Source organism: Canis aureus, chromosome 1 (assembly GCF_053574225.1).
Source record: "Canis aureus isolate CA01 chromosome 1, VMU_Caureus_v.1.0, whole genome shotgun sequence".
Lineage (NCBI taxonomy): Eukaryota > Metazoa > Chordata > Mammalia > Carnivora > Canidae > Canis > Canis aureus.
Window position 1 is genome coordinate 35,644,350 of NC_135611.1, and position 17,541 is coordinate 35,661,890.

The 17,541-nt window shown below is 39.4% G+C and overlaps 1 protein-coding gene and 1 long non-coding RNA gene across 3 annotated transcripts in view; one reads left to right on the plus strand and one right to left on the minus strand.

The window, feature by feature from the left end:
- The window catches only part of LOC144312682 (uncharacterized), a 114,892-nt gene that overhangs the window by 29,122 nt on the left and 68,229 nt on the right, over positions 1-17,541 (minus strand). Inside the window, exons 3-4 of one of the 2 annotated variants that reach the window (XR_013378222.1) lie at positions 8,255-8,567; positions 2,643-8,182 (exon numbers count right to left, since the gene is read on the minus strand). The exons of the other annotated variant lie outside the window; for it this stretch is intronic. This is a non-coding gene — a long non-coding RNA (uncharacterized LOC144312682). Of the gene's footprint in view, positions 1-2,642; positions 8,183-8,254; positions 8,568-17,541 lie in introns of those variants that run through there. 2 annotated transcript variants of the gene reach the window in all.
- PHACTR2 (phosphatase and actin regulator 2) overlaps positions 6,594-17,541 on the plus strand; it is a 206,573-nt gene continuing 195,625 nt past the window's right edge. Inside the window, exon 1 of the mRNA XM_077895539.1 lies at positions 6,594-6,718. The gene's annotated coding sequence lies outside the window, so the exon portion shown is untranslated. The remainder of the gene's footprint in view (positions 6,719-17,541) is intronic.

The window sequence follows — 17,541 nt, forward strand, 5'->3', positions numbered from 1 at the left end:
TCAATGGAACATGAGCTTATAAATCAAAATTACAAAATACATTAGGAAACTAATCACAACGAGAGGGAATCAGAAGGAAAATAAGATAACAAAAAATTAGACAATAGATACCAGCAGAAGAGGAGGCCAGTAATTTGGTTCCATGGCAGGGGCCAGGAAAACAATTTGACTGTACTCAAAAGCCTTTCACATCGAAGCAAATGGTGGATATGGAATTGGAGGGTATTATGCTGAGTGAAGTAAGTCAATCAGAGAAGGACAATCATTATATGCTTTCACTCATAGGGGGAATATAAGAAATAGTGAAAAGGGATTATAAGGGAAAGGAGGGGAAATGAGTGGGAAAAATTAGAGAGGGTGACAAAACATGAGAGACTCCTAACTCTGGGAAATGAACAAGGGGTAGTGGAAGGGGAGGTGGGTGGGGAGTTGGGGTGACTGGGACGGGCACTGAGGGGACACTTGACAGGATGAGCCCTGGGTATTATACTATATGTTGGCAAATCGAATATATATATATATATATATTATAAGCCTTATATATATATATATAAACCTTTCATTCTCTGTTATTTAGCAATTTGATTCCTACAAATTTTTATTAGAGAATGATCAGATATGAACACATAATGATAGTCGTTATGTGTTATTAAAATATTAAAAGAAACCTTAGAAACAATCTTCATATCCAAGAATAGGGCAGTGAGGAAGTAAATGATAGAAATTATACAGTATTATTTACATTTATGAACAGTTTTAATGACAAGAGGATGTGCTTCCAATATGATATTAAGAGATAAGAGCAAGATCAAAAACTTCTTGTTAAAATGGCAATGTTCAGCTCTCCAAATTATTTAGCTATGCAAAAATATTTCATTCCGTTCAAATAGGTATTTGATGTATTCAGCGTTCTGTCTGAATAGGTACTTGATGTATTCTTGAATACATCAAGACTTGGCAAAGTCTTGCCAAGATTTTGTTGGAGGATTCAGCTGTACTGAAAGAGAAAATTCTACAAAGAATTTAAGTATAAAAATGTATAAATAATAGTTGCACAGGTAGATTTTAATTTCAAATTCTGATGCACTTAAAAATGCAGTCAACATTCACCTACTTGAATTAGAAATACCATGCCGAATCTTTCTATTTTCGGTGTAAGAAGTTCTCAGGGAATTTAGGAGTTAGTAAATTTCTGTTTCTGTCTTTGAATGTAATTATGTATCAATTATTTATGCCATTAGAGCCAGGATATGGGCCACTTAGGTACTGGTAATTTCACATTTTACGGTATCACTGAAGAACATGCCTCCACAATCCTTCCATCTCTATAAATTGAGAAGATTGAGTATTTTTTTTTTACTAAATAGTGGTTTGGTTAATGAAAGCACCTGTCCTATCACATGGGGATGGATTACAGAGGTACATGCTAGCCACTGTCCCTAGGTTGTCATCTGCACAGAACCATCTACAAAGAAAACACCATCCTGTCTCACTTTCAGGGTTGGTAGAACATTAGTTTACACTCTGGAAGTTATCCTAAAGTTGCTAAGTGACACGAAAATGTGTTTCACTTTGTTCAAGTCACAAAGGCAGGGAATCTAGCAAGTACTTATGAAAAGAGGTCTATAGGTATATGAATGCCATCAAATCGAGCAATAACAGACCCATAGGCACTTCTGTCTTAATTGGAAGGCAGCATGTCTCAATGGTGAGAGCAAGGACTTAAAGTGTTTCCAATCTGCCCATACAACTTCATTCTTTCATTCATCCAAGTGTTCATTGGATCTGAAGCTTATTACATTTCAAATACTTCCAACTGCTATGGATACAAATTTTTAAAAGACATAGTTCCTGAACTCTGTATCATGAAATATGTAGATTAAAATGAAGTCCTATTCTGGGGGAAATATATAATATTTAATCAGCAATCATGGCACTGTTAATGGGCAGGACCAGGCCACAGTACTGGACCTGCACACCCAGAGGAACCAGTGGAAGAGTCTTAATGATCTGTAGGGCCTGACAGTGGAACTCAGGTGGGAGGGGAGGAGGTGGGAACTGTACCTGCATCAACATGAGAGGGAATGTGGGGGGCTGAGGATGCTGGAGACCCAGCTCAGTAGTCATTGTCAGGTGCAGGTCTGTCCACTGCAGCAGGATTCCGGCTGCTAGGAAGGGGTTGGAAGCTGACTTTTGGTGTTGGGGTCAGATTGATTTAACCAAGGCAAAATCTCCATTCGGAGTGGAAACTGAGATACCAGACAGGGCAAGGACCACACATCTGCACTTGGGAAGCAGGCTCATTGTTGACCTAGAGCTGAAGGAGTGAGAAATTGGATTCAGAACCAGAGTCACCAGAGCTCCTAGCAAGTGGGAAACCAAAGGGCCAGCTCTATAGCTCAGGAAGCAATACAGGAGGCTGATAGTGTCATCTTGGGAACACAGGGTTTTGAAAAGACTAAGCAAACTAGAGACCAAGCTTCTTGATGGGAGGCATCTTCCTAGCTATCGCTGAGCTTGGCACCTGATAGGTGCTCAATGTTCGTGGGTGAATGAATTACATGAGTGACTCCATTCTCAAAAAGATGTGGGTAATGAGACTTCTTTTTTTTTTAAGATTTTATTTATTTATTCATGAGAGATGAGAGAGACAGAGAGAGGGAGAGAGAGAGGCAGAGACAAAGGCAGAGGGAGAAGCAGGCTCTATGCAGGGAGCCTGACATGGAACTTGATCCCCTGTCTCCAGGGTCACACCCTGGGCTGAAGGCGGCGCTAACCCACTGAGCAACCAGAGCTGTGTAATGGGACTTCTAAGGTGATTTGTTTTGCAACTAGATTTGGCCAGAAAATTAATGTTGTACTGAAGTTTAATAGGAGCAGATGAGCCCAGCAACAGGGGATTTTAAGAGGGGGCTGCTAGCAATTCATGAAAGGGACAGATTCCTTTTTCTTTAAAACAAAAACCTCAGAAACACATTATCACATGCTTAGATGATACAGATGGACCTTCTGTATCATATAAAATGGAAGAGAAGTTTCTATTCGGGTTAATTTGAAGGGTAAATAGTACCAACTGGCCACACAGCTCAAAGGAACCATGGTATGTAAATTGTGGGTAGACCTGACATGGGTCCATCATGCTGCATTAGCCAAAATGTGTCTTTCTTATGAGTTCTGAAAATATGCCCATATTCAGTGATGTTAACATTGTGTGTTACAATATTAAAGATTGTCTAACCCAGCAACTGAGATTTTTGTTATTATTGAACCTTTTTTCTTTCTGATGGTAATTAGCTAGTAGGTTAAGCTAATTACTGCTCCTGGTTTGTGAAACCCACATCATCTGCATGAAGACAGATAAATCTATATGCCATTAGGAAAGACATGATAATTATTCTAATTTTTAAATTTTATTTATTTATTTGTTTGTTTATTTATTTAAAGTAATCTCTCTACCCAACGTGGGGCTCAAATTCATGACCCTGAGATCTAGCTCATGCTAGATCTAGATCTACCCATGCTCTATCAACTGAGTGAGCCAGGTGCCCCATAATAATTATAAATGATAAATCAAATTACTTAGCTACAAGTGTAAAGGGTGAAGGGTTATGTAACTAAGACTCAGTCCTGATCTATAGCATTTGAGTTTTTAATTTGTTTTTTTGAGGAACCACACTTTAATTTTTGACAACGGTATATGATAAGGGATTAAAGCAACATCTATAGACTATCTATGCCAAATCATGTAATTAAGTCCATAGATTATTTCTGTCTATGGAATCAAAGGCCTATATCAGATGAATTAATGTTATCCAGAGTTTAATATTAAAAAAAATACAATCTGACATTACTTTTCTTCCCAATCTGACATTATTCTTAACTCATCTCTCAGTAACATGAAATGGTTTATGGCAGTGATCTATAATAGAGTAATTGTACCAAAAGCCTGTTAGCAACTCATGGATGATGAAATGAAAAGATTAAATCTGCAGTCTGTTGACAAAAAAGTTGGGACACTTTTTCAGGTACATATGCAACGAATTAATGAGATATTTGAAAGCAAGAAAGTTGTTTGTTTTGAAATTAAGAAACACTATTCTTTCATCCTTCTGTAGGAACTCTACCTGATGGGTTATTTAGAGTAAAAAATTAGTCCAATACTCAGCACAAATTCTAAATATTACTGGCAGTGAAGGATCTTCTAAAACCTTTTATACTCAAGATCATTGATCTTATATAAGTAGATAGAATTACAGAATCCCAATTTAGAAGGGTTCTGGCATTGACAGATGTGGACAAATTTCCCCAGCTATAAATTGGTACTTTGTAACTCATTACATTGTCAATAGAAATATGTATATTTATAAGTACTAAAAGTTATGATATGCGAGAAGCAGATCTCATTAGCCTCATCTCTCTGAAGTCTTCAAGTTTTTAAAAACATTTCTAGGGAATGCAACCATTTCCCCCCCTAAACTTTATTGAAGTCCTACACATAAAACTGATAAACGTAGAGTTTCTTTGATTAAAACAGCTAAGCTTTCTCAGTGGGAGTCAGGAAATCTTTGAGACACCACCAAAGAATATCCCAGGGTCTTGCTGAGCAGAATTTGAAAACCACTAATTGACACTGATGTTCCAAAGGTCAATCCTCAGAGTAAGGTTTTCTTGGACTCAACCCAGAGAAAGCAGAAAGAAGGAAATAATAAAGATAAATGTAAGAGCTAATTAAACAGAAAATAAATATATGAGGATCAACAAAACCAAAAGTTGGTTCTGTGAAAAGACTAATGGAAATGACATACCTGGGAAATATCCATGAGAGAGAGAAGGAAAGCACAAATAAACAATATTAGAAATGGGAAAGGGACACACCTATAAAGATTGCAGACACTAAAAAATAGTAAGAGGATAGGCAAGCTGATACCTATAACCTTGAGAACAGAGTAAACATACATGTTTCTCAAAAATTTAACTTAGAAAAACTGGCTCTAGAAGAAATAGAAAACCGAAAAGTCCTATAATTATTAGCTAATTTGAATCATTGATCAAAATATTTCACCAGACCCTGAGGATTTTACTAGTGAGTTTAACTCAGCATTCAAGGAACAAGTCATTTTCATTGTATTAGTTTGCTAGGGCTACCATAACAAATTGTCACAGGTTGGATGGCTTAACCAACAGAAACGCATTTTCTCTCAGTTCTGGAGAAGTCCAAGATCAAGGTGTTGGCAGGTTTGGTTTCTTCCAATGCTTCTCCTTGGCTTGCAGAAGGCTGCAGTCTTGCTATGTCCTTATGAAGTCTTTCCTTTATGCATGAACATCTCTGGTGTCTTTCTGTGTGTCCAAATTTCCACTTCTTATAAGAGCACCAGTCAGATTAGATTAGAGCTTACCCTAAGGGCTTCATTTTAACTTAATCATCTCTAGAAGTCCTATCTCCAAATATAGTCATATTCTGAGGCACTGGGAGTTTGAATATGAATTTGGGGGATACAATTCAGCCCACAACACTAATATTACACAAACTACTTTATATTACAGAAAATGATAATATACAGCCTAGCTCACTCTAAGGCCAGAGGGAAAATGAGACTAATCTCACTCATAAGAGCATATGGAAAATTCCTGAACAAAATACTTATAGCCTAACCCAACAATGTATTGAAAAATATAATAATCAGAGGGTTGAGTTTATCACAGAATATTATAGTAACTAGAACTCTGTGCTCAGCAATTATGATTCGTGGTAACAAGAGTTTTAAATTGATTGGTTTCCCTGTACTTAGTGATTAAAGAAAATGTACTTATTTGAAGGTAAATTTTATTTACATGAGACATGGAATTGTGGGTGGTCTTACATTCTTTAAAATCTACAGGTCTTTCATAAAACTGATTTTTACTGTGATACCTTCCCTATATTTGGTCTTATGTTCATTATGACCTTTTCGTGTGCTGCCAATGCCTCTCAGGAACACCACCATGAAGCTGAAGGATCCACATTCATAAAAACATGCTAGCTTTCACGCAAGTCCTAATGAGCTTCTGGTTGAATTGTTCAGAGGAGAATGCCAGCCTCTGATTTTAAATGTACTCTTAAAGCAAATGTCTATCAGCGTGTGGCTGCTTACATCTGTTATTTTAAGACACTAATCAAGAGGAACATGGCATTTCACCTCCCCAATGTTATTTATGTGCCTTAATATAAAATCAGCGTTGGAAAGCTAATTATGGTATTCTGGATTTTGCAGTCAATAGGCATTTGCGATCATGAGTGGGTGCTATTGAAGAAGAGAAATAAAGAAAATACTGTCAAGCAAAGACTGTTCAGGAAACCTTATAGATTTAAATATCACTCCAGGAGTTTAAAGACTTTCCATTTATTTACTTATTTATGTTATTCTTTTGTAACTGAAACAAGCTGTCTTATATGTTGTATCTGAAAATCTAAACAAAAAAGCCTTGTGTCTTGTTAGCTGAGGTCACTGTGGTAAAAAAAAAAAAAAATTCAGGTCACAAGGACAATCTATTATGATGTCTTCATGAGGTTGGACTAATTTGCCCTGTAGTGTGGCCTCCTCCTATCCCCCAATTCCAGATGGCCATCTTGCCAGTGTAGGTGCTGTCACTAGCTGCAATGGCTGAAACCATGGATGAAGTAGAACAAATCCATACCCATGACCAGAAAAACTCAACATTTGTATCCTGTGGACAGTGGGTCAGTATAATTGTATTTGTATATGAAGGATAACATTTCTCACAATAATTTTATCTGAGGTTTTGAGACAATATTTTGAAGTACTGATGGATTTTTTTTTCTGTAATTCTTTGTGCCTTGTGACATTTCCTTTTGCCCAGGCAGCTGGGCCTTCTGCACTCACTTCTTTAGGACAGGGTGACTGAACAGCATGCAGAGAACAGTGAAGCTAGCTCTTAACTTTGCAGTTTTAGAAGCTGAGTGCTGGCATAGGGTAAAAGATTAAAAGGATTGCTTGAAGATAATCAAGGAGGCAAATGGACTCAGATCCGTTTAGGACACTTTTGGAGTGACCTTGTATCAAGCAGGTTGACAAAGAAAAAGAAACATTTGTGTGGCAACCTGGTAGGTTGCTCGAGAGTGCCATCAAGTTCCTGCCCTCAGCGTGCCACATGAGCAGAAAATGAGCTTGTGAAGCCAGGAGGGCAGTGAGGTTGCCTTCCCCAGCCCAGAGTTATGTGAGAGCAGCAGAATATTTCCAAGTACCCAAGAATAGCATGAACATGGCATGGAGAGGCCATAGACCTGAAAGTTTGGGAAGAAGGCAGAACATAGCAATGACCTCCATGGGTCTCTGATCAGAGACCAGTGAAGGCCAGATGGGATTAAGGACTTCTCAGAGGATGTCAGTATACGCAGGTGATGACCCCAGTGCCACCCTTAAACTCAAGCACAAGGTTACCTTTGCTCTGAGCTTAGCCTCTTCCAGTTACCCTTCTCTCACAGGGCAGGGAATGTGCTACCTGGGGCCCAGACTTTCTTTCCTTGAGTACCTGGGGTCCTGGAACTCCTGGTCCAAACAGCCCTCACCCTAATTCCAGGGCCTGCCTGGGTTGCTTCCCTTGACCCATCTTGGTGAGGTGAAGGTAGACTGTATCACTGGTGTTTGTACCCCTAGGCCAGAATGGTGGCCGTTGGCAGAGTGTGTTGACAGAAAGTGCATGTGTGGGTATGAGCAGAGCACGCAGCTCTTACAGTGCAGGACAGGCCTGGGGGCAGTAGAGAATGGGCCTCAGCCAGAAGCCGACTCTCAGTGCGGCCACTTTCCAGGTATTATGAAGAATATTTGTTGAGTATAGAATCTCTTTTAATTAACAGTTTCTTAGCTTGATTTATAACTTTAATGTTTAGGTATACGGAATGTGGGCTTTCATTTGTACCCTTGTCCTTGTCTCATCCTCCTGCCCTGCTGTGACTTCTCAGAGCATCAGTCTTTTGCTGTTGCATCCCTGCCACTCTGCTCCATGCCCAGCCTAGGATGGTGCTCAGTATCTGTTGACTAAATGAATTTAGAGAATAATGTCTTTTTTGACAGCTATTCACCTGAAAACCCATTAAAAGTTAACTACTGGCATTTAGAATCCATGAAAATATTCTGGTGGAATTTGGAAACAATACATGGGAGTTGGCATAGATTGAGCACTGCTAATTCTCTTCTAAATGAAGATGGGGTGTCACTGCTGCCTCTGAGGAAGGGGAGTGGGAGAAGCCCTTGACTTGATTATTGTCCAGGAAGTAAGCCCAGGTTTCTACTTCAGCGCTGGCCTTAGCTAGACCCAGTTGGCGGCACATGGACTTCCTCTAGAGCTTGCCATCAGTTGGTCTGGAGCCAATAGCCTGCGATTCTAGGCAAGCAGGGCTTGGCTCCTGCCCTGTGCTCAGAGACCGTGCTGGCACCACTACAGAGTTCTTGGCCCTGCTTTGCTCTGATTAACCAGGCTATCGGTGGGGCAAACCAGGTCTGTGGTGATGTCTGACCTGCTTCTTCCAATCAGCTTGTTTCAGCAGAGCTCCTTTGCAGACGTATCATCTGAGGGAAGAAATTCTAAAATGAAGACTATTACATAATGATATTATGAATAACACATAGCTTCCTAAAACAGGTCTTTTTCTATTACATTCTCAGATCAGGTTTTAGAAGCAATCCAATTTTAGACTCTTGTAGTAAGAACAAATCTAGGAACCTTCATCAGGTGTGACGCATTTGATGCAAAATATAGATGGACAAAGAATGATGTTGCTCGGTAATAAGCGCAATGACATGATGGTCACTAAAATATATATGAGCTCAGGAAAGTATGTCAAACGACACACTAAAGGATAATCAGGTGAAGGAAGGAGATAGTTAGCCTAGCTTTATATTCAACATAAAACTAAAATGGAGGGTTTCATCCCACATTTACTAGATGGAGAGTTTGTGCCACATTGACTTGGCTTTGGAGGAGTTTTTTGATCTATTGAAGCAGAGCGGACAGCCTGGGACATCTCCAGGGTCATGAGCATCCTATGGTGCTGACTGGGTTTGGAGCTTAATTATTTAAATGTTTCCAGACTCAAATGACTGATGAGCTAACATTTTTTTTAATTCAGGCTTTCACAGAGCAAGCTGTAAGATGTGCCCAAAGCAAACGCTGTAGAATGCTTTGCTAAATGGATACAAACTGAAAATTCCAAGCCATGCATTTTACTTCGCTATTCACATTTGAAATTAGAAATTTAAGATTTTATCCAAATTTCAAGGGAACAGAGCTTGACATCAGTTCCTGTCCTGAGTGAAGTCTTTCATGAAGAGAACTAGAGTTTGTTTTGTTGTTTATAAAGAGAGAAAAAATACTGTTAGAATAAAGAAAAAAGAATGTTGCCAGAATGTTCTACTTAATTTAGCCCTCTAAAGATAAACACACTGGTGAATCATTGCATGCTGATGTTACTATTTTAACACTAATTCTGTAACCTTTTCCTACTCTGGTCTACTGAGTAGGTGGGTTATAGGTAGACTCACTTAGAGGAGAGTTTATTCTTGTCAAACTCCTTTAAAGTTTTCCGATGGCTCAAACTATTTCTAATATAAGCAATTGCTACTGGAGGCCTCTTAAAATAGCACTTTAAAGAATAAAAGCATATTGGAGAACTATTCAGTTTGTAGAGAGTCTATAGAGTTACGATAGCTTACTAATCATCAAACTTAGTAATTGATCTCAAATGAATTGCAGATATTTTATAGCACTATGTGGATGGTAACTGAATCTTGATCGCCCATGTTGCAAAATTGGCCATGGAAAATACTTGCCCTGTCCCCAGCAAGCCAGATCTTTGTATCGCTCTATTCTTTGTCTCCTATGTCTTGATACCATGTCTTTTTAGCATATATTCCATTTTCCAAGTTGAGAGTGACTAACTGGGCTGGCCATCCTTTCTCAGATTTCCCTCTTGGTAGTTACTTGTCTTGTGGTAGAGGCTCTCATTCATCTAGCTGAGCTTCACTGGCAAACGCACTGTCTTATTTAGTTTTGCATCAGAGTATCAGTACTACATGTTGACAGCAAACGTTTCTGAGTGGATAATATAACAGGTTTTCAGCAAGTGAATGGTTTTTAGCTATAGAAATGCCAAATCTCTCAGTAAGAATCACAGCATTGAAATCTGAGGCAGCTTCTAGAGCTTTGCAGCACTTGAAGCAAGTCCTGTGAACTCACTCAGCTGGCTCCTCCTTCTCTGGGTCCTCCCAGTGTCCTGCCCTCACTGCTGCCTCCCTCTTTCCTTTGCTTTTGTTCCCAGCGTCTATATCCAGGCCATATCATCCTGCTCTATACTCTGGAGTTTTCTTTCGACTCCTGGCGTACCTTTTCCCCCTCCCATGTTCTCTCCATTACTGTCGAAGAACCTATTCATTTTTATCTCGGGAAAATCCACTGTAGTCATTGGGAAAACCCAATGAATTCCAGGAAGACAGTTACTCAACCTCATCTCCGAGAAATGGGAGAAATGCTGCTGATTAGCTGATTGCTCTTTGCTCCTTTCAGGCGTGCTGTGAAGGTCAAGGGAACTCCCTCATGTAACACTTAGTTTGAGCTGTGCTCTCACTGAAAGATTTTTAAAATCTTTTTTTTTTAATTTAAATTCAATTTGCCAACAAATAGTATAACACTCAGGGCCCTCCTTAATGTCCATCACCCAGGCACCTCATCCGCCCATTGCTCCTCCCCTTCTGCAACCCTTTGTTTGTGTCCCAGAGTTAAGAATTCTCTCATGGTTTGTCTTCTCTAATTTTTCTCCACTCAGTTTCCCTCCTTTCCCTTATGGTCCATTTTACTATTTCCTATATTCCACATATAAGTGAAACCATATAATTGTCTTTTTCTAATGACTTATTTCACTCAGCATAATACCCTCCAGTTCCATCCACACTGAAGCAAATGTAGGTATTTGTCCTTTTTTAGATATCTATATCTATCTCTCTCTATATATATATATCACATCTTCATTATCCATTTATCTATCAAAGGACATTATGGCTCCTTCCACAGTTTGGCTATTGTAGACATTGCTGTGATTAACATTGGGGTGCAAGGTGTCCCATCGTTTCAGTTTTTAAATTCTTAACCCAGCATTGGCCTAAGCAATTTTGGGGTTAGCCTCAGGGACATCCTGGACCCAGTTGTTTGTATGCCATATAGAATTAGATTCTTGGAAGGCCTCCAGTCCATGGTATTGACACTCTTCCTTATAATCCTTCTTTAAAAGTATCTTTTTACTCCCTGCTCAAATCCCATTACAGGTGCCTTTTCTGGTGTCCCTCCCATCACCTATCAGGTTTTCTACCAATTAGCCCTATTCAAGACCTCAGCTATACCTAGGGGAGCAACAGGGGCACTTGGGCTGTCTTTCAGCACATTCCCAGGGAGAGGGAACTTTTAAAATGACTTGTAGTTTGTTAAGATAATGATGGTAATTAAGCTGAATATGTCTCTCCCCATCCCCCCCTCCAGGAGGTCTGCATCCTAGTCTCCAGAGCCTGTCAGTCAATATGTTACTTTACATGACAAGGGGACTTTGTAGGTGTGATTAAGTTAAGGGCCTGGAGTTGGGGAAATTATCCCGGATTATTTAATTGAGCCCAATATAATCACACGAGTCCTTATAAGAGGAAGGCAAGGAGGTCAGAGAGGAAAAGGCAATGTGAGAGCAGAAATAGAAACTGGAGCGACACGGCCATAAGCCGAGGCTGGCAGCTTCTAGAAGTTGGGAGAGAAAAGGAATGGATTCTCCTTTGGAGCCTCCAGAAGGAATTCGGCTCTGCTGATACCTTGATTTTAACCCTATAAGACTTATTTCAGGGGATCCCTGGGTGGTGCAGCGGTTTGGCACCTGCTTTTGGCCCAGGGGCGATCCTGGAGACCCGGGATCGAATCCCACATCGGGCTCCAGTGCATGGAGCCTGCTTCTCCCTCTGCCTATGTCTCTGCCTCTCTCTCTCTCTCTGTGTGTGACTATCATAAATAAATAAACATTTTAAAAAAAGACTTATTTCAGATTTCTGACCCCCAGAACTATAAGGATAAATCTAGATTGTTATAAAATACTAAATTGATGGCAGTGTCAACAGGAAACTAAATAAAGATGAAAAGACATAGGCAAATCATATGAGACTCTTAACTGTAGGAAACAAAATGAGGGTTGCTGGAGGGGAGGCAAGTGGGGGGATGGGGTAACTGAGTGGTGGACATTAAGGAGGGCACATGATATAATGAGCACTGGGTGTTATCTGCAATGAATGAGTCACTGAGCTATACGTCTGAAGCTAGTAATGCAGTACATGTTAACTAATTGAATTTAAATAAAATAATATTTAAAATATATAAAAAAATTAAAGAAAAAATTTTAAGAAAAAAAGACAATTCAAAAAGCAAATTGAAAGCAGAACTGTAAATCAAGGAGAGAAAGGACCCATAGGATGGCTCATTGCTTCTCTAAGAGCAGCCACACCGGCTCCCCATCTTGGCCTATGTGCCTGCTGGTAAGTTAGAACCTGGTTAGACCTTGATTGCTGTCCAGTGCCTTTCCTTCTTTTTCCCCTTATATCAGAGAGAAAGACTTATCTCCTTTCCCCCCATAGCTCTCAGGGACTTTCCTACAACCATCTTGGAAGCATCTTCCTCAAAGACTGCAGCTAGGTGTTTGCTGTGATGCTCATCAGTACTTCTAGAACTGTTTAGATGACTGGCACGTGGATGCTCACTCTTGTGTGTGCCAAGTTTAGTGGTGTGAATAGTAGGCACGAGATGAGACCCTACTAATTAAACTGGGATCTTATCCCTCTTTTCCTTAGAACAATGGTCTTAGTAGGAAAATTCTGAGACTTCAGTCACCAGGTAAATCAGCCAGCCAAACGTATTCACTACCTTCTGTGTAGTCAGCACTTAGCTCTGGGTGTCCTGTGTTGATATGAGAAATTTGGGTTGTCTACTTCTTCCTTCCTCGAATGCCTGCATAAAGAGGTAAAAGCCACATGATGGGAAAGATTCATTTCCTCAATTAATCTGAAGCGTAAGTATTAGTACTTACCATTTTTACTAATGGATGGCAAAATGTGCTTCTGGAAGAGGATACTAAATTTTCATTGGGCTATTTAAGGAGATAAGGGAGAAATTGATGAATTAGTGAAAAAAAAAGTGACCAGTACTTTTTAGACATGATGGAATTCTCCTGTTGGTGAAATGTGACGTGGCTGAAATTCAGAATGGACCCTGCCAGCACCAGTGTTTGTTTATTTATCCATGCACCACTCACCTAGTCATGTACTCATGCTAAAAACAATTGCTGAACACTTAATAATGTTCTCAGAGCTCCAAAAACTGACTAGATCCTGCCTTCAGGGACTGTGTATCATAACAGAGCTAATCAATACCTGTTTGATAAGGAATTATCCAAGTTAAGAAACATCTTGTTACTAAAAATATGTTTAGCTACTTAAGTTTAAGGCACTCAGAACCCAGGATACCTTGTTTGATAATTCCAGACAAGTATCCCATGAAGGCAGTTTTCTTGGTTGCAGAGTAGTATGGCCCTTGCCAGCCTGTAGAAAAAGCTCTTTAAGATCCAGTCTAAACCTTTTTCCCCTTTCCCTGCTAGGCAACTAGTTAAAATATCCCACTGTTTCTGTATAGAACCATGAGCCAGGAAGCGATGTGAGAGGTCATCAACCCATTCTGCTGACTTGAGCACAAATGTATTCAAGAACAGGCAGGTCATATAGGTGTGTACAGCTCATCAGAAGACAATAGGGAGTAGTGGGTAGTTTGGCAAATTGAGGGCATATGGATATGCCTTCCCGAAAGCTCTCGAGGTCTGGCCTTATCAAATCTTCATGTTAGCAGGCCAGATTTGATTAGACTGCCAGTTGGCAGTCCTTGATTGCTCATCTCAGAAAGCAGTAGGCTGACCCTTTCTGAAAGCCTATTAGAGATGGCCGTCGTTAAGTGTTTGGGTGACAGGCTGCCCGCAGTCAGGCCAGCATGCACTTGCCAGCCATCTGCTTGCTGTCTGTTTGGGATGGGCATCTATCATGCTTTTCAGTAAGTGATGGCTTGTCGAGAGAACTTGTTCAGGCTGTATATTCCTGGAGCAGATTCTGTGAACCTGCTTTTCCCTCTGGTTGCTGGTTTTTTAACAGTAGACTCATGCACAAAGCAGCTGTAACTGCTTTTTGAGCAACAGGCCACCCTTTTGGCTGATGGACGAGTCAGGAGCTCTCTTTTGCCAATTACTCAGCACCAAATCAGACAGATACCTTCCTCTGCGTTCTGGTGACTGGTTGTATTGCTGCTGACTCAATAATTTTTTGAGCATTGGCCATAATAAAGTATATGTAAAGTTCCTAAAAACTATTTTTAAAAATCCTTGAAGTGATAAATAAATTGATCTAGATAATGGCAAGCATATATAATTCTGCTTTGATTTATGGATTTATAATTTAGTCTCCCTTCAGAAATAATTTTTCAATACAGTTATCTCCTGGAATTTAGAAGGAGGTTTGTATCTCTTTACAGGCAGAAATTCTACCACATTTATTTTTATACCAATGCTACTGAGTCCTTTTGAAGACCAAGAGATTTTTTTTTTTTGAAGGCACAGGAGATTAGCTTTAAGCATTTTATTAGCCAAATTGAGGCAGAAACCTGAAGGCTTAAAAGAAATTATTCTTCACTGTTAAAATTGGGAGTTCAACAAAATCAGATTTTATAAGAAGCAGTTGGGTTTCTCCAGAGAGCCTCCCTGTTCCTGATAAATACATGTAGAGATTGCAGGTGAAGATGCTACAATAAAAGAGACCTAAGTGTAAATCCAGGTCTACAATTTGCACAATCTGAGGCAAGTTTGTCTTAACCCCACCGAGTCTTAATTTTTTTCATGAAAATGAAAATGGGAATAATAGTAATTAGTACTAAACTCAATCTTATCATTAGGCTTAAATGAGGTAATACACAGGGAAAGAATTGGGCATAGTGCCTGGCAAATAGTGCTAAAAATGTGAACTGCTACTAGGGTTAAGTCTCCTGCAACTCAGACAGGAGTGTGAGTTCTGGGTTATAGATTTTTTTTTAAAGATTTTATTTATTTATTCATTAGAGACAGAGAGAGAGAGAGAGAGAGAGAAGCAGAGACACAGGCTCCATGTAGGGAGCCCAACGTGGGACTCGATCCCAGGTCTCCAGGATCACACCCTGGACTGAAGGCAGTGCTAAACCACCAAGCCACCGGGGCTGCCCATGGGTTATAGATCTGGAAGAGAAGGAAGAAGCTCATCGGTGGTCTCCCACAGTCAGAATGATCTGGGGAAAGGTCCTCATGGAGCCTGAGATACCGACAAGTTGCTGGTCAGAGTTTAATGAGTAAATTTTCACTGTAAACCCCCCCACCCCCAAGATTTCCCCTGAATGTTTGTGTAGAGCGAGGCCCAGGCACAGGCCTGCTTTCCATTTTGTGTTGGGCTACAGCTCCAGGGCTGAGGCATGCTAGACTTACACCCAAGAAATCTCATCTGGATGTCAGGATTTACTTCTTAGGGCACCCCCCAGGCTTATTGGTTGTTTTAGAAAAACTAAATATATCTTACATATTGGGGAACCATCTCTCTGTGGCTTTGTCATGTTTCATTTGATTTCTTTCACTGAGATGGGCTGGTGGCTCCGTTTAGCTTTCTAGCCACCAATGCATTTATTTTGAGATTCACTGTCAAGTAGGATCTGCCAGCGTGCACTCCTTGGTCCAGATGATCCTTTATTCCCTCTCACTCTTTTGTATCATTATCATAAGAGAAATGTCTTCCTGGACTTCCATTTTTGTGACTAAAGAGGGACTTCTGTGTTCAGGGACACCTCCTTGAGGACGCAGTTGGAAGCCTGTCTTTTTCATCCTATAGAAGCAGTTATTGTAATCGACATCAAGTGCCAGAAAGATTCAAGGCAAAAATTATGGGCTAAATGCCTCCCTCCCCACTTTTTACTAGATTTTCCCAAACTGTGGCCAATAGTTCTATTGGAGTTATAAGAGGTGAAATAAGTTTGGGAAACCTTGGTAGATCATATTAAGAAGTAAGGGTTTATGAAAAAGAGTTCACCCCTCTGATCTTTCTTCTGAGAAATGGGACATGGAATCTGCTGAAATTCAAGGGGAGTGAAAATGTGCCTGAGAATTCAGTGACCAACAGAGAAGTTGGATACGTGAACCTCATCTGTGGTAATAGCAGCAGGCCCTAAAAAAAGAAAAAAGACAGATAATAAAGAGTAGAATCAGAATCAGGGGAACACATGGAATTTTGATGGAAGGAGTTTGTGTTGTAGATGGCTGGCAAGCAAAGCACTGCAGTAATCTAAATCAGAAAAAAAATAGCATGTTCTCTCAATACATGTATATTTATTAATTTAGAAATTATATACATGGATCACTGTAATATTGTATCATGTATATTATGTAGCATAAAAATAAAACACTTTTAAGGTCAAGATCAAGGAGAAATAAGCAATATTTCAAAAATAACAGAAGTTTGTTTTAATAAGACTAAAGTCCTATGGCAAAAATCACTAATTTTTTTAATGAGGCAGAGATGGAGTATGCATTATTAATTTTTGAATCTTGGTTTAATGTTTTAAGAAACAGCAACCCGATGGTTTGATTCTCTAGTTTATCTTGATACATGGCTTTAATGAACAATCAGAGTTGAAAAGAGATCTTTTTGAAGAAGTGCACCTTTGACCTTGCAAAATTGTAATTCATTGCCAGCAACCTTTCATCAAAACTCTTGGTTGCAGTTCAGCTAGTAAATGGCTTTCTCGCCCATTTTCATGGGTTCTTCTTGAAAACTAATCAATATGTGTTGCATCTTTGGATTTTAGCAAATGAGTTGAAAATTCACACACAAAAGAAAAAGTAAAAGAAAATTCACTGAAATTCTTCATTATGAAGCTTTTCAAATAAAGAATTCAGTTTCCTAATCTATATTAATTCCATGCTGTGGAGCTATTTACTATATGTTCCAAGTCTGACATTTAGAAAAGTGAAGGTGCCATGAAACATTGTATTTTAAGTATTATTATAGCTTAATAATTTATCTCTTATATAAATGTAAATATTAAATAGAAGTTCTAATAATTTATCTCCTCACAACAGTGGATCACTTTGCACCCTCCTTGGTGTATTATTCAATCCATTGGAGAGACAATTAGTATAAGTAACCAAACTACTTCTATTCTTTTAATGGTTGATATGTTTATATATATATATATATACACACACACACACATATATAATACATAATTATACATATACATGCAATACATTATATACATTATTTATTTATTTTTAAAGATTTTATTTATTTATTCATGAGAGACCAGAAAGACATAGTCAGAGGGAGAAGCAGGCTCCCCGCGGGGAGTCTGGTGTGGAACTCAATCCTAGGAGATCACGCCGTGAGCCAAAGGCAGATACTCAATTACTGAACC